The 24,473-nt window shown below is 47.3% G+C and overlaps 1 protein-coding gene across 2 annotated transcripts in view; it reads right to left on the reverse strand.

Moving 5' to 3' along the window:
• Positions 1 to 24,473, reverse strand: part of St3gal2 (ST3 beta-galactoside alpha-2,3-sialyltransferase 2) — a 57,776-nt gene that overhangs the window by 20,696 nt on the left and 12,607 nt on the right. The window lies entirely within an intron of this gene.

Consider the following 24,473-nt stretch of genomic DNA (forward strand, 5'->3'; position numbering starts at 1 on the left):
CTCTGCCGTGGCAGCGGCAGACAAAGTCTTGGGGCAGTCAGGACAGAAGCCTGCAACCCCAGGAGGAAACAGAAGGGTCCTGAGGAGCTGGGTGGGGGCTGTTCAGCAGTGAATCCGAGATCAGCTAAGGCTATAAGAAATCCAAGTCTTTGCCTCAAAGTAGAAACAAAAACAAAAACAAAACAAAACAAAAAGCCAGCAAGATGATTCAGTGGGCAAACTGCTTGTACAAGTTGAACAGCCTTCACTCATTCCCCAGAACACACTTAAAAGAGAGAATCGTGAGTCCACCTGTGACCCCAACCCATCACCCAGACACAAACAATAATGAAAGGGGGGAAGAGCAACTAGAGAAACGGCTCAGTGGTGAACGGTACTGGATGCTTTTCTAGGAAACCCAGGTCCAGTTCCCAGCAGCAGCACAGTCACAGTCATCTGTAACTCCATTTCTAGAGAATCCTTTACCTGAGCCTGGCCTCCTGGGGTACCTGGCATGCACACGATATACAGATATACACGCAGACAAAACATTCATATGCATAAAATGAAAATAAATACGTCTTTTAAGAGAGAACAGGAAAGAACAATCCCCCTGCCCCCTCAGTTTGTGATGGCTCGAATTTCTTCAGTGAAGCTAAACCCCAGAGCCATCAGGGACCAATATTAGCACGATATAATAGGGAAGACATTATTCTAGATCAGGAAAATGATGCTTATAGATGTGAAAGTACCTGCTTAAGGCCATGGCCTTATGAGTGGCAGTGAGCTTTGAGACCTGACCTCGTTCAATGCCTGAGACGAGACAGAGTGCTAGAAGAAACCTGTGAGTCACTGCAGCTGCATAAGGCTCAGAGAGGAAGTGAAAGAACGGCAGAGGTGCTGAGATAGCCTAGAAGGAAGAGGTTCTTCCTGCCACACCTACTGACCCAAATTCAATCCCTGGGACCCACATAGGAGGAGAAAAGAACCGACTCCCTTGCCTGGTGTGTTGGCTTAGACCTTTAATCCCAGCACTCAGGAGGCAGAGGAAGGTAGATCTTTGTGAGTCGGAGGCCAGCCTGGTCTACAAAGCAAGTTCCAAGAGAGTCAGGGCTCTGTTACAAAGAGAAACCCTGCCTCACAAAACAAAACAAACTGGCTCCCTTAAGTTTTTCTCTGATGTCCAAAATATACATACACAAATAATTAAATAAGTACCATTTTTTGAAGCTTCAAGCCAGGCAGGTACATGCCTATAATCCTAGCACTCGGAACATAAAGGCAAGTGAATCATTTGAGTTTAAAGCCATTGCAGTAGCTTGAGTAAGAATGGCCAACACATCATAGAGATGAATGCTTAGTCACCAGGGAGTAGCACAATTTGAAAGGATTAGAAGGTGTCTTAGTTAGGGTTTCACTGCTGTGAACAGACACCATGACCAAAGCAAGTCTTATAAAGGACAACATTTAATTGGGGCTGGCTTACAGGTTCAGAGATTCAGTCCATTATCACCCAGGTGGGAGCACAGCAGCATCTAGGTAGACATGATGCAAGCAGAGCAGAGAGTTCTACATCTTCATCTGAAGGCTGCTAGCAGAGTACTGGCTTCCAGGCAACTAGGATGTGGGTCTTAAAGCCCACATCCACAGTGACACACCTACTCCAACAAGGCCACCCCTTCTAAAATGCCATTCCCTCGGGCAAGCATCTACAAACCATCACAGAAGGATTAAGAGTTGCCTTGGTGGAGACATGTGTCACTGGAGATGGACTTTGAGGTTTCAAAAGTCCATGCCATGCTCAGGGTCTCTCTCTTGGCCTGTGGGTCATGATAGAACTCTCAGTTACTACCCCGGTGCCATGCATACTGCTATGCTCCCAGCTATACTTCCCACCATGATGATAATTGACTACCCCTGAAACTGGAAACACCACCAACCACCATGTTGCATGATGAGAGAGCAGCCACGAGGACATACACGGACCAGAGTGAACCAAGGAAAGACCGAATGGCAAGTAATGGGGCATTTGTCTGGGTAGTCGCAGCCTAGTCAGGTTAGAATAGATCAGAACCTGCCCAGCTATTAGTGCTTGCAGCTTGCTAATTAAAATACCAGGTCTCGGGCTGGTGAGATGGCTCAGTGGGTAAGAGCGCCCGACTGCTCTTCCGAAGGTCCAGAGTTCAAATCCCAGCAACCACATGGTGGCTAACAACCATCCGTAACGAGATCTGGTGCCCTCTTCTGGAGTGTCTGAAGACAGCTATAATGTACTTACATATAATAAATAAATAAATCTTTAAAAAAAATAAAAATACCAGGTCTCTGTGTCTTTATTCAGGAGCTAAGATGAGCTAGAGCAGACATAGAAATGCCCTGCATTTATCTGGGAGCAAAAGGGGTGTAAGAACCCCCCCCCGCCCCCAAGAAATACTTTTACATTAGAGTCCCAACACTTAAGAATCAGGAGGATTAGAACTTCATGGTCATTCTCAACTAGACAGTAAGATGGATGCCAGCCTGGGATACAGGAGACAACCTCAAACAACAACAACAAAACCCAACGCCTCCCTCACATGCCTCATCCAAGGCCCTGGAACTGACTCCAAGGAGCCCCAGTAACACTGGCTTCAATGAGCTTCTTCAAATGCTCCTCCGAGATCCTTATGCAGATTACACATTAAAGACTCTGAACAGGCTGAAAACAGGAAACCAACCCACTATATCTTTAAGGTCTCCCTTTTCCCCTATCTACACCCAACGTGTAAGGAAATAACTTAAGTCTGCAGAGTCCTGTTCCCGGCTGTGGTGGCTTAAATAGGTATGGCCTTCATAGACTCATGTGTTCAAACGCTTGGCCCAGGTGGCATTATTTTTAGTAAGTGTGGATTTGTTGGAGTAGGTAGGGTCTTGTTAGAAGAAGTGTGCCACTGTGGAGGTAGACTTTGAGAGGTGTGTGTGTAAAATCTCAATCTCTTCCCAGTGTAGAAGTAGTTCTTGCTGCCTTCAGATCAAGATGTCGTACTCTCGGCTTCTCCAGCACCAAGTCTGCCTGCATGCAACTGAAAGACCCACAACGTGAGGCCTCCCCCACGTTCTGACTCAGGAGAGGCGACACCCCAAAATCACCCACAAGAAACGGTCTTGCTGCAAACTGCAAGAGGATTTTTATTCAAGAGCGCTCTCGGGCCCACCGTCATACACCACGCAGGGGTAGAGGACCGTGGTGCCCCGAGTAGCTGGATAAGGGGGTATTTAAAGGAAGAAACCATAACTCAAGGAGGTGGGGAGGGCGTTGTTGGAAAATACCAAAAATACCAGTTAAGAGTCACAAGGAAGTGCAAAGTCACAAGTGTCACAAGGAATACCTGGTAATTCTCAAGACAGTTTCTAAGAGCCCCTAACAATAGCACATTTGCATTGCAGGTTCCAGTAATGGTCAGGGTGACTTTCTTTGAATTGAACCCAGGAAGCAGGTGGGTGGAGGAATGTCGCTATCTGTTTTATGACCAGCACACCTCGGAGCACTGGGCCACAGAGGCCACATTCCCAAGCCTGGGCCTAAAGGCCTAAAATTTTGTTTTTACGGTTTACTTCTTTCACAACCATGCTTCCCACCATGTCAATAGTGGACTAAACCTGTGAAGCTGTAAGAGAGGCCCAACCAAATGTTCCTTTATATGAGCTGCCGTAGTCATTGTGTCTCTTCACTCTAGCCTCTGTGATCTGAACAGAGCCATTCATGGGGCAGGCAGCCCTGGGGGGGGCGGTGACTGTAGGCTGGTGGGGGGGGGCAGTGACTGTAGGCTGGTGGGGGGGCAGTGACTGTAGGCTGGTGGGGGGGCAGTGACTGTAGGCTGGTGGCTGAAGGAATGAGGAGCTTCAGCTGAAGAAATGAGGGTTGGTTTTTTGTTGTTGTTGTTTTGGGTTTTTTTGCAGGAACTCCTGTGTGACCATGAAAGTGGGTGCTGGGCAGAGGCTGGTAGAGATGTCACTGCCTCCTAGGGACTCAAATCAGTGCCAGGTCACCTGATATCATTGGACTGCCTTGATAAAAGCCCCAGTTCAGCAATGTGTCTAGGAAGAGCAGAGTGGATATGGGCATAAGGTCCTGCTTTGGAACCCCAGTGTCCGCCCCGATCCTGGGGACTTAAGCTGGGACAGTAGACAGACTGAGCAAAGGGAGCAATGGAAGGAACCAGAAGCCTCCAGACACGAACTCTCACCCCGAGGTCATCCAGTGCTGGCCCCAACTGGTCTCATTTCCAGTTGCGAATGTCTCATGCTATCCTGGGTATTCTAAATGAGACCCCTCTCCTTCACAGCTACCCAATCACCCACAAAACGTCCATGAATATCCTCATATAAAATGTAAGAAATGGGGGTTTGAGGTGTGGTGGCTCATGCCTATAGTCCCAGAACTTGTAAAGCAAAGAGAGGAGAATCACGAGTTCAAGGCCACCATGGACTCCTAGGACAATATCCATTTAGCCTGGACTCCATAAAGAGATAGGGCCTCGCTGGGCGGTGGTGGCCTTTAATCCCAGCACTTGGGAGGCAGAGGCAGGCGGATCTCTGACTGTGAAGCCAGGTTTGTCTACAGAGTGAGTTCCAGGACATCCCCAAAGCTATACAGAGAAACCCTGTCTCAACAAACAGAGAGAGAGAGAGAGAGACAGAGAGAGAGAGAGAGAGAGAGAGAGACAGAGGCAGACAGAGAGAGAGAGACGCAGAGACAGACAGACAAGACAGACACAGAGAAAGACTAAAAACAAAGAAGCCAGGTGTGATGGCGTACACTTTTTATCCCAGCATTATAGGAGGCAGGATCTCTCTGAGTTTGAGGTCACTGCTAGATCCTGTCTAAAAAAAGTAATCTCTAAAATCCACTCTGTGTCTACCCTTCCCCTTAGGAAACCACAGCTTCTCCAAGGAGTCTACGCCATGGGCTTCAATCGACCATCCAAGATCCAGGAGAATGCTCTGCCCATGATGCCTGCTGAACCGTGAGTACAGACCCGGCTGCACCTCTTCACAGGTGGTTTAGCTAAGTGTTTCACAAATGACTTTCATTGTTGCTGGGCACAAAATGGGCTGTCTGGGACATCCTGCTTCCTCAGAATAGGAGCTCCGAAGGTGCAGGGAGAATGGAGGGGACTTGGATGCAGTCTTCTTCTTTCCCACTCGACAGTAACAACTGATACGGTGAGTGTTTTATTTTAGACAGCTTTCCGGGTTTTAGAAATTCCTTTGGAGGTAGTGTGGTGGTTCATACCTGTGACCCCAACAGTGAAAGAGTTCAAGGCCAGACAGGGCTACAAGACATTAAGCACACTGGGCCAGAAAATGGCTGAACAGGTAAAGATGCTCATACCAAGCCTGGTCATTGGAGTTGAAGGACCAGACCACACGGCAGACTTTAAGAACCAACTTCCCGGGCTGGTGAGATGGCTCAGTGGGTAAGAGCACCCGACTGCTCTTCCGAAGGTCCAGAGTTCAAATCCCAGCAACCACATGGTGGCTCACAACCATCCGTAATGAGATCTGGCGCCCTCTTCTGGAGTGTCTGAAGACAGCTACAGTGTACTTACATATAATAAATAAATAAATCTTAAAAAAAAAAAAAAAAGAACCAACTTCCCACCACAAGTTGTTCTCAGACCTCCACCAGTGTGTGTGCACCCCATCCCACATACAAATAGACAAGGGAGGGGGGAAGTTTTAACTGTAAACTTCAAATGGGTGAATTACATTTGGGGGCGGGGAGGAGTACCCAACCTCCCAACCAGAGACGGCGTCTCACTCTGCAGCTCTGGCTAGCCTGAAACTTGTAGCAACCCTCTTGCTTCAGCACCTCAAACGCTGGAGGTACGCATGCACCTCCGTGCCCAACTGTTTCACTGCTGTGGCTTTATAAGAGGTTCGAGACTGGAGTGGAGAGGGCACCATGGGATAATAACCATTTCCATGCGACCTAACCAATCTCAGAGAAAGTAGCACCCAGGAGGCTGCGGCAGGAGGTCAGGCTTCGAAGAGTTGGATGGACCTGCTTCCTCTCTTGCCCCAGCTTTTTATAGTCAGGAAACCCACGGCTAGAGGAAGCTCCCACGGAACAAATTAAAAATGAACGCCCAGGGGAGGCTCGCAGCAGCACAGTGGTAAACGCAGCAAAGGATGCTGGGAAGGGGAATGTACCGTAGGCTACAGTGTAGTGTCTTCAGAGCCCATCTCGGCCAGATCCCAGGAGACCAGGCACGGAAATAACCCTAATGAAACGTGGGCCGGTAGAGCCTCAGATCGGCACAGCTATTTGGCAGGCAAAGGAAAGTCAAAGGAAGGCATGAAGGATGGGGGGTGGGGGGGGCGCCGAGCAGAGCTCTCTCCCTCTGTCCATTCCCGCACTGCCTAAGACTGTGTATCCTAAAGCTTCCTCCCGAAGACAGCCAATCACAGGCTATGGCTGAACCGTCAGGATGCCTTATGAACCCCAAGCACATCTCGGGCTTCTTATTTAATATCCCTGATCAAGAACCCCAGGACTAGCTGACCAGGTCAGCCAGACAAACGTGAATCCTTTAAGACCACTGCTTCTGTGGGGAGGGGAGCAGGGGGGTGGGGTGGAGGGGTGGGTATAGGGGACCTTCCTGATAGCATTTGAAATGTAAATGAAGAAAATATCTAATTAACAAAAAAAAAAAAAAAAAAAAAAAAAAAAAGAGTGGCACACGCCTTTAATCCCAGCACTTGGGAGGCGAATTTCTGAATTCAAGGACAGCCTGGTCTACAGAGTGAGTTCCAGGACAGCTAGGGAACCCAGAGAAACCCTGTCTCAAAAACAAAACAAAAACAAAAACAAAAACAAAAACAAAAACAAAAACCACTGCTTCTTTCATAAACCTTTCAAACAGGCTTTTTCTACCAACTGGGGTATCCCACCAAAAGCTCTCTTTTCTGTCGATGCCTGCCAACACACTGTTAGGGCCAACTCCTGCCTTCCGGGTGAGGCAACAGCCAAAACTTGGACCAAAGATAGCCTAGGGACTCCATCATTATCTTGAGTAAGAGACCCAGAGCCCTCCGAAGACGGTTCAGTGTTTGATGGTAAAAATGATCACTATAACCCATGAAAAGTGGAAGAATCAACTCCACAAAGTTGTCCTCTGGCTTCTACTTAAGAGGTCTTTAAAAGGTTTTTTTGTTTTTGTTTTCTTGGAGCTAGAGAGATAGCTCAGCCATTAAGAGCACTGGCTTCTCTTCCAAAGGACCTAGGTTCTACTCCCAGCATCTTAATGGAGGCTTATAACTGTCTATAACTCCAGTTCCAGACAATCTGAAGTCCTCTTCTGGTCTCCCTGCAGCACAGTTCACATATGGCTCACACAGACACACATGCAGGCAAACACACACAGGAAACAAGGACAACTTTTTTAGGCATCCATTCTTTTAGAAGATGTGGGTCCTAGGGATCGAACTCAGATCCATAGGATTAAGGGCAAGTGCTTTAACCCACTGAGCCATCTTGCTGGTCCACATTTGGTTGTAACTTACATTTACTTAAGGATCTGTGTGCTGCAGCACACAGGTGTCAAGATCAGAGACCTTATGAAGAGTTTGATTTCTTCTTCCACTATGTGGGTCCTGAAGATGAAATCCAAGTAGGTCATCCAGATTTGGCAGGAAACACTTGTACCTGCTGACCCATCTCACTCTACCTGTTCTGTTTATTTCGTCTGTGTGAGGGTTTTGCCCGCATGTATTTGTTCATATGTTATTATCTTACTTTGCGTTTTCTCTACTGTTTTTAGTTTAGTTTTGTTTTTTTCTTTTCTTCTTTTCTCGGTTTTCAGTAAACTGGGCATATTATCCTCTACCCTTATCCACTTTTTCCTTTCTGGTTTAAAGATTAAATTCCTCTTCTTATAATAAGTATCTTAAATTGCTAGCATACCTGCATTTTCCTATTGAAACCTGGGTTTGAAAATGACAGAAACCTGGTGTAACTTAATAATTAAATTCCCTGTCTTTTTTCACTCCTCGTCTCTCTGGTTGATGCACTTAACAATTTTGGCGCTCTCTCTCTCTCTCTCTCTCTCTCTCTCTGGCTCTCTCTCTCTCTCTCTCTGTGTGTCTCTCTATCTCTGTCTCTCTCTCTCTTTGAAATTATAAATTTAATTTGAATAGGAAGGCAGCTCAATCAGTGAGTTCTTTCCCATGCAAGGATAAGGCCCTGAGCTTGAGTTCCAGAAACCATATATTAAAAAACCCTGGCGCAGTAGCAAACACTTGAAATTCCAGTGCTGGGGAAGACAGATCCAGAGCCTTAGTGTATGAGAGACCTTGTCTCCAAAACATAGAAGATGGTTCCCGAAGAACATTCCGTGAGGCTCTCCCCTGGCCTCCACACAAATTCATTCCCATTCCACCTCATCCTCACCCACACCCCCGTTGTGTATTGACCATCTGTGGCACACACTACTGATTACCCATTAATCCCCATTAACTGTGCCCCCCTTCCTTCCCTGCCAACAGAATCCTGACCTGTTTAGAAAGCTGAGACCTAGACCCAAGAAATGAAGCAAGACCGACCAAAGCCAACCGTAGCCAGTCTCTCTTTTTTTTCCCTTAAACAAGGCACTGGTATAAAATGTAGACCAATATAACTTAAAGAATGAAGGAGCTATCTCTTGGGGCTGCCTGGAAACTGAGCTCTGGCTCTCACACTCTGAATCGTGAGGCATCTCTTCAGCTCCCCACAAGCATCTCTTTCAGGCATGCTGGTGACAGCAGGATTGCCTTCTTGCCTTTATTTATCTAGGGTGGGGGCGGGGTCTTCCTATGTATCCAGGCTGGCTTTGGACTCAGTACTCTCCTGTTCAGTCTCCAAGAGCTAACATGAACATTCACACCGGGATCTGCTGCTCTTCTTGGGAACATTACAAAGTAAGACTGGGCTCGATAGATGACCAAAGGACTTGAGAAGAGCCAAACGGGCCTTTCCGCAAGAGCATCCATATGGCCGCCAGTAAGCATTCTCACTGGCCAGGTAAAAGGCTGGAATTGTGTGCCATGGAAGTATGGAGGCTCCTCCTGGCCATGAGGTGTTTTTATTTTGAGGGGGGAGGGAGTTCAAAACAGGGTTTCTCTGCATAGCCCTAGCTGTCCTGAAACTCACTCTGCAGACAAGCTGGCTTCGAAGTCACAGAGATAAACCTGCTCTGTCTTCGGAGTACAGGGACTCAAGGTGTGCGACGCCTCCCCTGGCTGGCAGTGAGTTCTTATCTTGTTCAGGTCTTCTCTGAAAGATCCCATTTGTCCTGCCCCTGTCTGCTGTGAACTGGACCAAGGGAGGGTGGGAACAGGAGAGCGGTGTTTAACTGGTGCTTGTCAGCTCGCCCCAGGGTGTGTCAGTGTGCGTCCACCAGCGTGTTGGCTAGACTTCTATCAATCTTGTTAGAGATGGTTTGATATTCCTTCCCAAGAGACAGGTATTGGCAGGGAGGCCCGGTTCCCTGATATGAACAGTCTCTCCAGTGCATCCCATCAAGATGGCACTGTAAATCTATACTCTAAACACAGCAGTCATACAAAAAGGATAAAACTCTAAAAACAGTAACCCAACCCAACCCCACCCCTAAACCCTCACAACCACAATCACTAAGCATTGCATGGGTAAGAACTGACCAGAAACACAGAGGACAAAACCGGGCTGAAGCTCACAGGCCTGCTGGGCTGAGCCTGGAAACAGACTCTTGGACAACTATACAAACTCAGGGCCTGGAAAAGCAAGTTGAAGAGAAGTTGCCCCTTGGCAGGAGTGGTGGTGCACACCTTTAATCCCAGCACTTGAGGCAGAGACAGGCGGCCAGTCTGGTCTACAGAGTGAGTTCTAGCCAGGGAAACCCTGTCTCAGAAAAAAAAACAAAAAGGGAGCAAGCGAGAGAGAGAGAGAGAGAGAGAGAGAGAGAAGGGAGGGGAGGGGAGGGGAGAGGAGGAGAGGAGAGGAGAGGAGAGGAGAGGAGAGGAGAGGAGAGGAGAGGAGAGGAGAGGAGAGGAGAGGAGAGGAGAGGAGAGGAGAGGAGAGGAGAGGAGAGGAGAGGAGAGGAGAGAGAGAGAGGAATCTGTCGAGGAAGGAACAGACTGCCAATGCCTACCTACAGTTAAAAATCGACACACTGGGCTGATTAGATGGCACTGTGGGTAAAGGTGTTTGCTGCCAAGTCTGACAACCAGAACCTACACGGTGGAAGGAAAGAATCAACTCCCAAAAGGTGGCCTCTGATCTCTACACAGCCACTGTGACGTGCCCGACCTCTCCCTCCAATAAATAAATATATATGTGAAAAGCCATTCTTTTCCACTGGCACTTAGTGTGCCATCCATTAGGGCAGTGTCACAGTCCCACCTGTGGGGGAGGCTGAAGTGAGGGGACTGCTTGTTCCCAGGCATTTGAGGCTGTCTTGGGCAATTCAGGGAGGATGTGGGACAGAGGGAGACTGAGATTTAGATAGTGATCACATAGCTATAGTTGTGGCCGGGGTTGTGGCTTGTGGCAAAAGACTTTAGTGTGTCTGATGTCCTGAGTTCAATCCTGAGCCTGGATACCCATAGGCTTGAATTAGTTGACGATGAGAAACATGGAAACATAAATTAGGGTCATGATGTATCAAAATGTATCAAAATGTATCAAAATGTATCAAAATGTACCCTGTATCTTCGCTGCAGAAAAAAAAAGTCAGGGGAGAAAAGAAAACTTTCTTTTCATATGCTCTATGCCTGGTAGCTCACAATCAACTGTAACTTCAGCTTCCAGGGATGTGACATTCTCTTCCGATTATGCACCCTCCCGCACAGGCACATGCACATGCACACACCCCGCCCAGGCACACCTACAATTTTTAAAGTAAAGTATGTCTGTTTGTTTGTTTCAGACAGGGTTTTTCTCTGTGTAACAGAGCCCTGGCTGTCCTGGATTCACTTTGTGGACCTCGAATTCACTGAGATCTGCCTGCACCTGCCTCTGCCTCCTGAGTGCTGGAATTAAATGTGTGTGCTACCATGCCCAGCTAAGTCTTTTTTTTTTTTTTTTGGTTTTTCGAGACAGGGTTTCTCTGTGTAGTCGTGGCTGTCCTGGAACTCACTCTGTAGCCTAGGCTGGCCTCGAACTCAGAAATCTGCCTGCCTCTGCTTCCCGAGTGCTGGGGTTAAAGGCATGCGCCACCACGCCCGGCTGCTAAGTCTTTTTTAAAAGGGGAGAAACACTTGTGTCCCTTACTTTGGTGATCAAATTATTGAAATAAGACACCCCGAGGGGTTGGAGTTATCCCCCCACCCCCCAGGAAGCTCCTACAGGGAGAAAGACTGGGAAGGCTTCAAGCTTGGCACTAGCCAGAGTAGGAACCTGTCTCCCAGAAAGAGATGTCCCGCCATGCTGACAGCTGGTCAGGCTACCTGGCAGAGAGACCACTCAGTGACAGCAGGGTAACTTGACTGGGTTCCACAGCTGTGCATCCTAACTTTGGCCCTCTACTCACATGTAAACAACGGGAACCAAGACAAATTTGGGGAGGAGTGGTCACTGGATCTCTTTGTCTTCTTCCCAGTGCGGCCATACTGAATAAATCTCCTCTTCCTGCTTTTAACTGGCTAAAGAGGATGCCACGCTGAGCCTGGCTCATTAGGGCTGCCAGGTACTGGTGCTGGTGCCGACAACACCCAGCTCCGAGACACTGCCTTTGCTCAGGTAACTTCCGTGTGTTACTGCTGACCACACTTAACTTCCAAGTAACTATAAACACAGTCTCTCGTCTCTCCGGACCTCTCTCTTTCCTTCTGCTTTTTACGGAGTCTCTCCTTGCGTTCTGAAGGGTCTGGCCTCGGTGCTTCTTCTTTCTGCGCACCCTGTCTTTTCCAGGCCGAGAGCCTGCATTCCTGTGGCATGCCTACACAACACTTCAGACTTTAGCCATCACCTCTTGCATGAGGCCAAGGTCGCACTCGTGATCATAAACAGCATCCAGAGATCTCAAAACCAGGCTTTTGTCCAATCATACCTTACCCTCTTGGGATATGAACTCATTCGAATCACAAGTGATATCTAGCCCACATTTATTGAGTCTAAACTAGAACTACAAGAAGAGAGAGAGAGAGAGTTAGTTATACCTCTCTCACTTAAAATATAAAATCTATGGCCTGAACTATAGTCAGTCTCAGGCCAGTCTGGGCTACAGTGAGACTCCATCTCAAAATTAAATATATTAACTTAAAGGCATAGTAACTGTATTACAATCCATCATCTCTTCCTACTGTCTGACCCAGTATAGTCTTAGACAGATCAGGCATTAAGGCAGCTAGAGAGAGAGAGAGAGGTAGCTGTTAAGAGCACTGGCTGCTCTTCCAGAGTACTTAGATTTCAGTTTCCGACACCCAGTTCACAACCCTCCGTAACTCCAGTTCCAGGGATCTAGTGGTCTCAGCACAGCACACATGTGATACAGAGGCAGACACACAGGCAAAATACCCATACAGATAAAAAAAACTATTAGAGTAGGTATTAGTAAATGTTTGCCCAACTGTCTATCATCTCTGTATAAATAACCTTACACTACAAGAATCAGAAAAACACTGACTACAAAAATAGTTTTGAAACCTTATTTGGAGATAGGGTTTCTTTCATGTACCTCAGGCTAACCTCGAACTAGCTTTGTCACCAAGGACGCTCCTGAATTGCTCAGCCTCCTGCTTCTCCTTCCCAAGTGCTGGGACTACAAGGAGGGCTAAGACACTTGGGGCTTTATATATGCCAAACAAGTCCTCTATCAACCTACGGACACCCCAATTACACCCCATTTTTAGTTGTTGAAACAAAGTCTCATGGTGGCCTAGAACTCACTATGTAGTTGAGGATAACCCTGAAATCCCAGGATCACAGGCGTGTGCTGGCAGGTCCATCTGAAATATTCTTGTAAATAGGAAGATACGAATGGATAATTACACTCTGCCTCGCACTTGTGTGTCCCCAGAATACAGAAGGAAGAGTTTTCTCTAATTGTTTTTAATCACTTGGTAGTAGGGAGATACACATGCTAACCATAGCATCTAGCTATCGGCAGCAGCTTTTTCCCCCAACAATTAAGACTAAGTTGCCCAGGAATGCTTCAAACTCAGGTCCTTCTGCCTCAGTCTCTTGAGGAGCTGGCATTAAAAAGAGATGGCTCCTCTATCCACTTAAGCTCAAAGCCTTCCTACCTAGCAACATCTGAATCCACATTCTGACATTGCCACTGGTCCCCCATGTAACCATTTGACCTCTCTGATCTAGACCCTTGTCTATAAGGTGAGACTGTCATCCTTTCAAAGGATGTCCTGAAAATATCAGAAGCCTAAGGCTCCCAGTACACCAACTGCCATCCTGGGTGGAGCAAACTGAGGACCACAGTTCACCTAGCTTCAACTCAATGTGGGGAATTCCTAGCCTACATCCCCACGACCCTGGAGAGCATCCTGAGGCAGAAGCCCTGCACATAACCCACTAGTTGACCCCACGCCAGGTCAATCAGCTCTCCAACCCTGAGAACAATCTCCCCCAGGGGAAGCAGTCTTGCTCTGACCAATCACAGGCACTGTTACCCCATGGTGATAGGTACGGGCTTCCAGGAACACAGAGATCTCAGAGGCAGATATGCCTTGGTGGACCCTTATTCCTACATAGAACAGAAGCCATATGCTCCCTGTGGGGCAGATTGTCAGCTCTTAGCCCAGCCGCCACAGAGATTCTACATAGTTCCCCCGAGACCCATCTCACGCCTGTAGCTCTCTAGTCATTAAGTCAACAGTAGGATTCTAGGAAAGCCAGGAGGGTTCCCCTTGAGGTCATGAGGAGATGTGAGGAGAACCAGAAGATGCATAGACACTTTAAAGGCAGGAGAGGGGGAGAAATCACATGAGACAGGACACAATCAGAGTATGGCTGTAGACTGAAGGAGAGAAATCCAAGGGTTTTTAGAAGAAGTAGAAATTAAGTTGAAGAAATGCTAGCTGAAGAAAAGCCAGACAGAAGCTTGCGTGGCCCAGACTTGAGGTTTTCATCTGCCACCTGAGCTTTCTTTCTTTTTTTTTTTTTTTTTGGTTTTTCGAGACAGGGTTTCTCTGTGTAGCCCTGGCTGTCCTGGAACTCACTCTATAGACCAGGCTGGCCTCGAACTCAGAAATCCGCCTGCCTCTGCCTCCCAAGTGCTGGGATTAAAGGCGTGCGACACCACGCCCGGCCCACCTGAGCTTTCTGAACACCTTCATTGAGCAGTAACACCTGGCTACAGCCTCTTCAAGATGAAGTAACTAGGGCTGGAGAGATGGCTCAGTGGTTAAGAGCACTGACTGCTCTTCCAGAGGTCCTGAGTTCAATTCCCAGCAACCACATGGTGGCTCACAACCATCTGTAATGGGATCAAATGTCCCCTTCTGGTGTGGCTGAAGACAGTTACAATGTACTCACATACATTAAATAAATAAACCTTTAAAAAAAAAAGATAAAGAAACTAGGGTACTTTCTGGTTTTCATTTTTGACGGGGTTTGAAGCATTAGGGGCTACAGCTGTTGGTCACTTCAGGACTGACCGCAGCCCAGTGAAGAGCCACAGAAAAGCTCCAGTCCTCGTTCCCATGCTTTCCCACCTCCCAGGGACTGCTCTGACTCATGGGGGGAAAGCAGCGGAGTGTGAGATCATTCAAGAAGTATTTATTTGGTTCCACACCAAGGCTGGCAGCCAGCCTGCCCTAGCACGTCCTTCCCTGTTAAGCCGTATCACTCTTCCCTCCACCAAGCCTTGTGGCTCCTCTCGAACAGCAACGATATCAGCTTCCTTGGTCCAGGAGCAAAGCAACAGAGCAGGAGTTTGCTCTGTTCTGAGGAGTCCTTAACTCTTATTAGCCAGGCTTCCTCCAGGAAGGGCAAGGAACAACCCGTCTTCAAGACTGGCGCTCCAGTTCTCACTCTCTTTATGGAGCTGGTGATGTGTTTCCAGGCCTTTTCCCAGACACATAAACACTTGTGGAACATTAACACTGAGCGCAGAGCCAGGCCTTCATGAACAAGTGACGGTTCTCCTTGAAGGGAAGGACCGTGCTTTATCTCCATTAGAGTAGAAACTCGTGAGGCCGATGTTCCCTAACCCCTCCCTTCCCAAATCCACAAAGATTCTTTCTGCTGGTTTGGGAAGATTAAAAGGTCAAAGAATGAGTTAGGTGTGGTGATATAAACCCCAAATCCCTCAGGAGCTAGAGGCAAGAGGATTGTTGGCCGGCACTGATGATGCGGTGAGGCGCTTTAGATAGAGACAGACACACAGAAAATGAAACCTGATCACATCCCAACACTCACTCTGGGAGAAAGGGGATCAAAGCAGGCAGGGCAGATTGTCGCTCCGCTGCTTACCCGGCCATGTGTCCATGTGCCCACTGGTCAGGAATCCGACGGTCACAGGCCTTACCACACCACAATTCTCAGCAAGGATGTACAACCGAGGAAAGAAGAGCCAGCAGGTAGGGCCACAGGCAATTGTTCATCTAAATTACCCAATCCAGCCATGATGATTCATAAAAAACGGTAGGTGGGACAGGTAGAGCTCTTCCTGGATTTCAACACTAAGGAATTCCTAAATCAGGAATGGAGGTGAATGCAGAGGCAGAGGCAGAGGGAGGCGGATCTCTGTGAATTCAAGGCCAGCCTGGTCTACACAGAGAGTTCCAGGGCAGCCAAGGGATACACAGAGAAACCCTGTCTCAAAAAAAAAAAAAAATTGCTAAATCTTTTTTGTTTGGGTGGGCTTTTTTTTTTTTTTTTTTTTTTGGTTTTTCGAGACAGGGTTTCTCTGTGTAGCCCTGGCTGTCCTGGAACTCGCTCTGTAGACCAGGGTGGCCTCGAACTCAGAAATCCGCCTGCCTCTGCCTCCTGAGTGCTGGGATTAAAGGCATGCGCCACCACGCCCGGCTTGGGTGGGCTTTTTAAAAAAGATATGTGTGTGTGTGTGTGTGTGTGTGAGTGTGTATTAGAGAGAGAGAGACAGACAGACAGAGAAAGAGAGAGAGCAACTTTATGATACTATCTGAGGAGGTCAAAGGGAGGGCTGTCATATCCCTGGAGTTATAAGTAGTTGTTAAGTTGACATCTTTTGTTTGTTTGTTTTGTTTTGTTTTTGTTTTTTTGAGACAGGGTTTCTCTGTATAGCCCTGGCTGTCCTGGAACTCACTTTGTAGACCAGGCTGGTCTCGAACTCAGAAATCTGTCTGCCTCTGCCTCCTAAGTGCTGCCCAGCTAGGTTAACTGCTGAGCCATCTCTCCACCTTCTGGTTTTGTTTTTTGAAACAGTCATCTATGGCATAGGCTGGCCTCTAATTCACTATGCAGCCAAAGATAATCCTGAACTCCTGATTCTCCTGCCTCTATTTCCTATGTGCTAGTATGACAGGTGTATACTACAAGCAAGTACTGGAAAAGGCTTAGGCCTGCCGGAACCCATCCAGGGCTGGTGGCACATGGCAGTGGGCTCATATACCAACAACTCCAGGCAATATGTATCTAGGGAAGGAGAACCGATGCTCTCGAAATGCTCCAGAACAATTTCCACAGCTAAAAAATCTAGGAGTTCAAAACCATTCTAGTCTATATAGTGTGTTCCAAGCCAGCCAAAGGGGCATGGTACGATCCTGTCTTAAAGGAGGGAGGAGGGAGGTGGGAGGAGGGAGGAGGGAGGAGGGAGGGGTGGGGGGAAGCCCCACTTTGAAGAGTTCTAATACTAGCTTTGGGATAAGAAGAACATTCTGCCTCTGACAAGCTAACTTCTCCCCTCTTTTTGACTCAGGATTTTGCTGGTATAGTCTGAGTATCCTCAAATTTGTGATCCTCCTGCCTCATACTTCCAAGTGCTAGATTACAAATGTGTATATCTATACACAATATTTAATCCCTCTTGTTTAAAAAAAAAAAAAAGGAAAAAGCATCCTGTTTTGACATCCCCTGAGCCAGAGTTTCTCTGGGTTTCTTGTGACTCTGTATGAAAGTCTGGCTTGTAGAAGGTATTGTATCCTTTGAGCAACGGTCTGGACTCTAGAAACATATCTGGCTCTTGGGCCCCATCCAATCAAAGGCAGGAAACAGCACTGTAGGCTGGAAATTTAGCTTTGTGGTCAGGCTCCTATCTACTTCCTTCATCAAGACCGTATGACTTCAAAGCACGTTTCCCCCACCCCTCTAAATCTAAAAAAAAAAAAAAATCCTTCTGCCAACCCAACCCACCTACCAACCAAGCCAACTTCTTATCAGTTTCTATTCTTGTGGCACAGTGGGAGGAAGGAACCTGGTGGGGAGGCTGCTGCAGTTCCTGCCAACATCGGTTGGTGAAGAACCACCAGCCCTTTCATTTGGCAGCTTGTGAGATTACCCAGGGCTTGAGCACTGTGTCAAGAGTAAGTATAGCAGTGAAGGCTTACTCAGCAGAGGACACTGCCAAAAGGCACAGCCATGTAAATGCCAATCTCCTGGCAGACCAAGGAAGGAGCCCCCCGCCTCCCCACCTCCCCCACACAAAGCAAACAAGCCCTGGCTAGGTAGGGGAAGGTAGAGCAGAAGCCAAGGTTAGCAAGGGTATGGGTGACTGAGGGTGTCTAGACAGGAGACAAACTGTCACTAGGCCAGAGGGTGAAGCCAACCAGCACGTTGGCCTTAGAGGTGGCTGTCTCCAGGCAGTGACAAATCAAAACAGGGTCCAAATCCTTGGAACAGACTGGTAACTTATACTCCGTGGGCCAGGCTGCAGTATTCTCTGAACACCCTATCTTTAGCTGTCTTTTGTTCCCCTTTTATATTTAGTAAAGACTTTTGAAAAGGTCAGCCTGTGGTAGCTATTCTAATAGAAACTCAAAAGATGTCTGCACTCAGGCTAGGACCAGATGCTTTAAGAGAAGCAATATTAACCCCACCCCACCCCACCCCCACCTCCCCAGCCCGATTTACATCCATGCCCCTCTGGAGTAGAGGCAGCTCAGGGAAAGGAATGGAAGAGACTAGAGCCTTTTTCCTCGTTGGGCATCTGAAGGCAAGATGGGTCACCAGCAGCTCTACTAGAGTCCCCCACAGAAGTCGGGCCAGGGTTCTCACTCTAACCGCCATGGTCTGATCCACAAATAAGGCTGAACATGTGCCATCAGCGCCCCAATTGGTATGTAAAGGACATAGGCGTCATTAAGTTGGACCAAGCGACTTTGAATGGGTTATTCGACTGTCTGCCAAGTGGAACAGATCATGCTAGTCTTTGTGCACTAAGAATTAAAATGTGAAGAGCTTTTAAAAAAGAGAAAGAGAGACTAAAGTTGGGGCCCTTACTCAGTCACCATTTTGCCAGCAGAGACCTTCAACATTTTTTTTTTGTTTGGTTGTTTTTTTTGGGTTTTTTTGAGACAGGGTTTCTCTGTATAGCTCTGGCTGTCCTGGAACTCACTCTGTAGACCAGGCTGGCCTCAAACTCAGAAATCTGCCTGCCTCTGCCTCCCAAGTGCTGGGATTAAAGGTGTGTGCCACCACCGCCCGGTCAACATTTTCTTAATATAGGGTGTGGTAGCACATGCCTGTAATCTCTATGCCTTAGAGAGACCACTGAAAATCAAAGGCCAGTGTGGGTCTACCCAGCGAATTTCAGGTCAGCAGGCACTACACAGCGAGATCCTGCTTAGAAACAGAGCCAGAACTGGAGACTGAGAGCAAGAGAGAGTAAGCAAGCAAGCAAGAGAACATAGACTTTTCTGACAGGCGGCCATGTGGTACGTACGTTCTAGAACCACCTACAAGGGGCTCTCTGAAGCCCCTCTGCCCTGTGCTCAGATTTTCTATATTAGTTCATCCCTAGATGATGGGGTGAGGCAGAGGCCCAGTTTAAATTTTTACTTCTCTCTCTTCTGGCAGTCTTCCTCTTCACTGAGTAGCTGATGATATGCCGTGACCCATTCCATGAGGCTCCTGGTTGCTAAGATATCACTTTCCCACTTGTGGAAAGTGGCAGCATCCGCTGCTATGAGAAGGCACAAAGGAGACCTTCCCCTTATTTCTGACCCTCACCTCCAGGTGAGAAAAACCCAGGCTGCAGGAAGAAAGGGGTCCTCCCTGTCCCCACTGCCAACCCTCAAGGATGACCCATGTTCCTGGATCTATCCTAAGTTCTGAACTCCTTGCCAAAATGGCATCCAAAATGACAGGCACGAATGCTGACACCGGTGTGGACTGGGGACACAGACTTCAGTCCACTGACAACGGCTTCACTGACAACGGCTTTATCATCTATGTCAAGGACTTCCAACACAGGTGACCTGGGAGCATCACAGAGTTGGGTCCATTGAGTGTTTTCGGGGGGGGCCTTTGTCTTCCCTCATAAGGCAGGAGCACCTCAATAATTATGTGTGAGGACGCCAAAGGGTGACAGTGGGTGTCTGCCTCTACTGCTCTCTTTTATTTTACGACAGGGTCTCTCGCTGACTCTATCACATACCAGCTAACTGGCAAGACTGGGAGCCAGCAAGCTGCAAGGATCCACCTGCCTCACACATGCACCACGACTAACGTTATACGTGCTGTGTACTCCCGGCTTTAAAATAAAAACAGGATGCTTGGATCCCAACTCATGTCATCATGCAGGCACTTTTCCAACTGAGCCTTCTAAGCCCAGGGCTGACATTTTATAGTCAACAGTAGGAAACAAAAGACCTAGCAGAGAGTGATAGCACCCAGCTGCAATAGTTACATAGAAGGGTCAGGAGTTCAAGGTCCTCCTCAGCTACATAGTTAGCTTGTAGCCTACTCAAGCTACATAAGGCCTCATATCAAAAAGAAGCAAAACAAACAAACAAAAAAGACCTCCATCCCAGCCCTCCAGGGCTGCCTTTGCTACACAGCTGTGTGTCTTTAGGCAAATCACACCTTTCCGATTTAGCCTCAGGACCTTCATCTGTGCAGTGAGCTCGACAATGGCTGCCCTCCCTCTGCTAATCTAACAAACTCCTATCAAAGATTAAATATGTAACTGTTGTGAACTTCAGAGGACGATGCACCGCCAGCAAGAGATTCTGCATGTAAGCCTAAGGAGACCAGGGACTGAGCCAGGCACTGAGCACAGAGCGAGGCAGGCAAGTAGAATGAACATGCAGATCTGGCAGGCTGCGCAGGTGGAAAGAACTGGCTGCCAACCAACACTGGGAGAGAAGGAAAGATTCATGCCAGGGAAATGGGTATAATGAACGAGGAATTCAGAACAACACTCAGAACAGCCTACCTCACTGTGTAAGAATGGAGGAGCTAGTGAGAACTGCTCTGGCGTTCCCGGGTCCTGTCCCCCAGCACAGTATTAATATAAAATTTCGTGTCCTCAAATAGACCAAAGTCCCTCACAGGAATGTTCTCTTTCTGCGCCTGGGGTCCAGGCTAAGGCAAGAAGCCTATTCAAGATTGAGCTTGAGGTCTCCTCTTGCCAAGCCTGAAGCTAAAAACCTAGGGCACACTGCTGAGATCTCAGAATTTCCTGGCTGAGGCAAGCTGGTTCAAAAATCTCTCTGATTGGAAGTAACAGAGAACTGAGGCTCAAGGGGCGCTTGTATCATCTCTGCTCAAATCTGTCCCACTGTCCTGGATGTTCTATTTCAAAGACACCAGAGGGGCACAACGTCCCCAGTAGGAAATCCCCAGAAAATTCTAGAAAGTACAATATCCCTACAGCCACATCCTGATACTGCAATAATAAACATAGAGGGTGGGGCATTGGGACAGAGAGCTGGCTTCAGAGTAGAATGCAGGCAGAGCTGGGCCAAATCCTATTTCCTGGGACCTGGTTGAAGCCATCAGCAGCAAGGGTCCCCATGTCAGACATATTCCTTTGTGACACCTGCCACCACAGAGTCTATGCTGCGCCTCAGGAGGAAGGAATCATTTGCTATAACCGGCCTGTTAGCTTCTTCTTGTAGAGTGCATGGGAATAATGACGCTGAATGAGCATCAGGACAGGGAGGTGGCTCCTCCCCTAAAAATTGCCACCCCTCCAGGGCTACACTGGTTCTTATCTTAGTTCTTCACCTTCTTGGGGCTTTGTTTTAAGAAAGTCCACCATTCATTTTCAACAAAATCCCACCCTGGCTGGCTTTTTAACTCTCGATCCTCCTGCCTCTGCCTCCTCCCAAGTGCCCAGACTACAGGAATGTGCTAACATGCCCTGCTAACATTTGGTTATTTTCAGAGGTTATTGCTATAGAGTTGAGACTGACCTGAACTCCTATGTGGTCTAGGCTGGCCTAGAATTCATGATCTTCTAGCCTTCATCTTCCGAGTCCTGTGATCACAGAAGTGTCCTTGCTAGCATTCGATTATTCTTGTTGTCATTGTTGTTTTGGTGTTTGAAGTCAGGGTTTCTCTTTGTAGTCCTAGATGGCCTGGAACTGACTCTGTAGACCAGGCTGACTTTGAACTCAGAGATGCCCCTGCCTCTGCCTTCCAAGTGCTGGAATTAAAGGTGTGCACTACCAATGCTTAACACTAGCATTCAATTTTTTTTCTTCCAACCTGCTACAGCCCCGCTCACTCAGCCTATTTATTTATTATATATAAATACACTGTAGCTATCTTCAGATACCCCAGAAGAGGGCATCAGATCTCATTACAGATGGTTGTGAGCCACCATGTGGTTGCTGGGAATTGAACTCATGACGTCTGCAAGAGCAGTCGGTGCTTTTATCCGCTGAGCCATCTCTCCAACCCACTAGCATTCAGTTTTTAAAAAGGTAAATTAATAAATGGTAACAAACACAAGACATTTACCTACAGTGGTTACTGATGTATTAGGTCACAGAGCTATCATGAGGTCTCCATGGACCCAAATGCACACCGGACACTTTAATATACAATGTCTTCATAATGAGCAATGAGCAGATTTCCTTTAGAGACTCAACGCTCTTCAAATTCCTCGATGTCACGCAAATCAGCCAGGCCCAGCCAGTAGAGCACCAAATGCACTCAGCCCAGTACTTGGCTAGGCCAGGACTGAGCATGAGTCTCAGTTTAGGATTCTCTCTGGCAAGCTCGAGAAGGCTGCTGAGAGGCTGGGGCCAATCATCAGGAATGTGAACCAACAGTTTCCCTTTAATCAAAGTGCACTTTCTCTTCTTGAGACAGTCTCATGTATCCCAGATCGGTCTCAAACTGATTCTGTGACTGAAGGTGGCCTTGAACAGCTAATGCCTCTGCCTCTGGCTCCCAAGTGCTGGGATTACACTTGTGTGCCATCAAGTCTGGGTAAGTGAGGTGGGTATTTTTTTTTTTTTTTTTTTGCTTGAGACAAGGTCTCTCTATTATGTAATTATGTAGCTCTGGCTATCTTGGAACTCGCTATGTAGACCAGGCTGGCCTGGAACTCTCAGGGATTTACCTGTCTCTGCCTCCCAAGTTCTGAGATCAAAAGCATGTATCACCAACTCCTTTATCTATGTATTTATGTATGTATGTATGTATGTATGTATGTATCTATCTATCTATCTAATGTATATGAGTGCTCTATCTGCCTGTATACCTGTGTGCCAGAAGAGAGCATCAGATCCCATTTTAAATTGTCATGAGCCACCATGTGGTTGCTGGGAATTGAATTCAGGATCTCTAGAAGAGCAGCCAGGGCTCTTAACCACTGAGCCATCTCTCCAGTCGCAGCAAGGTAGATTTTTATAATTGAGGTCCAACTGATGCAGTCTCATATACATGCACAATCATTTTTCATTTCTTAAGCAATTTTAGAAAGCCCCTTAATTGTATCACTTGTTATCTTACCTAAAAACAACGTCCTGAACTTACACTTCAATACCATGTGTTTCATAGGTCAGTCCAGCTCAGAGGCTCACAAGAGCAGCAGTGGTCTGGGAGCTGACACTCTGGGATTCCTGGTAATATCTTGGTTCTGGCTAGGACCAAAGTTCTTTTCCAACCAGGGCCACTACTCACACCTGCACTCCTTAAAGGTGGCTCTTGTGTGTGTGACTTTCTAGAGAGGCCTGAGATCGCAGTACCCGCTGCCAGAATGCCCCAACCACAGGGAAAACTCAACAGGAAAAGATGTGTTTGTGTCCCCTCCCCTCTTCTGGGAACTGAGACCAAATGCACCTTCCCCACTTCTTCTAGGAACTGAAGTAGGACCCTGAGCACATAAGGCAGGAGGTTTTATCACTGGGTCACATCCCCAGTATCCGTGCCCTTTGATATCTAGCCAAACCATAATACCCTAAACCAGATGATGCTGTCAAAGACAAAAGAGTATGATTCGGGCTGGCTGGACATGTAGCTCACTGGTAGCAGGTTTGCCTCCCATGCATAAATAAGGACCTGGGTTCAAGCTCCAGCACCAAAAGGGGAAAAAATGTAAAGAAATATAATTCTAGATACAGTCTATAATGTGGAGGGATGTCTTTTCCAAAACAATAAGAATCATTGCTGGTTTTTCAAATAATGCTACCAAATGCCTGAGCCAACATTCATTAACTAACTTTTGGGTCATCCATCCATCCATTAACTCCTGGATATTGCCTTTTTTGTTGTTGTTGTTTCTTTTGCTTTCTGAGACAGGGTTTCACTATAACTCTCACTGGCCTGAAACCCACTATGTGGATTAGGCTAGCCTCGAACTCGGGAGCCTCCTGCCTTTGTTTCCTGAGTGCTGATATTAAATACATCCACCACCATGTCTGACTGGATACTGCATCTTAAATGATATATTTTATAGCACCCCAAACTACCCTATTTGGTCTTCAACTGCCTCAAACAAACTCACACATGATCTAGGCCCCTTTCCTTTTCTGTCTTCCTAGTTTCTGGGAAAGGGGCTCGATCATTCATTTCACCATGCAATGTTGAATCACCTGTGACTAGCCAATCTAAAGTCTAACTGATTTGACTCTGTAAGCCTCTCTCCCTCCTTTTCCTACTTCACTCCACATCTGCAGCTGTCCATTCTATTCAAACAATTGTCATTCCTCACCACAGACATCCCAGATCTACTAAAGAGATCCTCTCAAACTTCACCTCCACGGGGAATTTCAAGTAATCTCTAAAATGTAAACGCACCCCACCCACAAACAGCCACACCTCCTAATAATGTTCCAGAGCAGAGGGAGGAATCCCCAAAGGCAAGTTGTCCTCAGGTCTGAACAGCAGAGACCTTAAAACCAAAACAAGCCAAGCCAAGACACCTGTAATCAAAAGAAAAAAAAAAAAAAAAAAAAAAACCGAAACAAAACAAAATAAACAAACAAACTTAGGAGACAGAGGACAGAAGAACACAGGCCATTGTCATTTAAGGACAATCTTGTCCAAAATTAGAAGGGTCCAGGTCCTAAGCTATGGAATGAGACCTTAAACATCAAAGCAAAACCAGTGGGTAGAGGCACTTATTGCTCCAGCCTGACAATCTGAATTCCATCCCTGAAAC

Source organism: Mus caroli, unplaced genomic scaffold (assembly GCF_978045245.1).
Source record: "Mus caroli unplaced genomic scaffold, Mus_caroli_1 scaffold_10, whole genome shotgun sequence".
In the NCBI taxonomy this organism is placed as follows: Eukaryota; Metazoa; Chordata; class Mammalia; order Rodentia; family Muridae; genus Mus; species Mus caroli.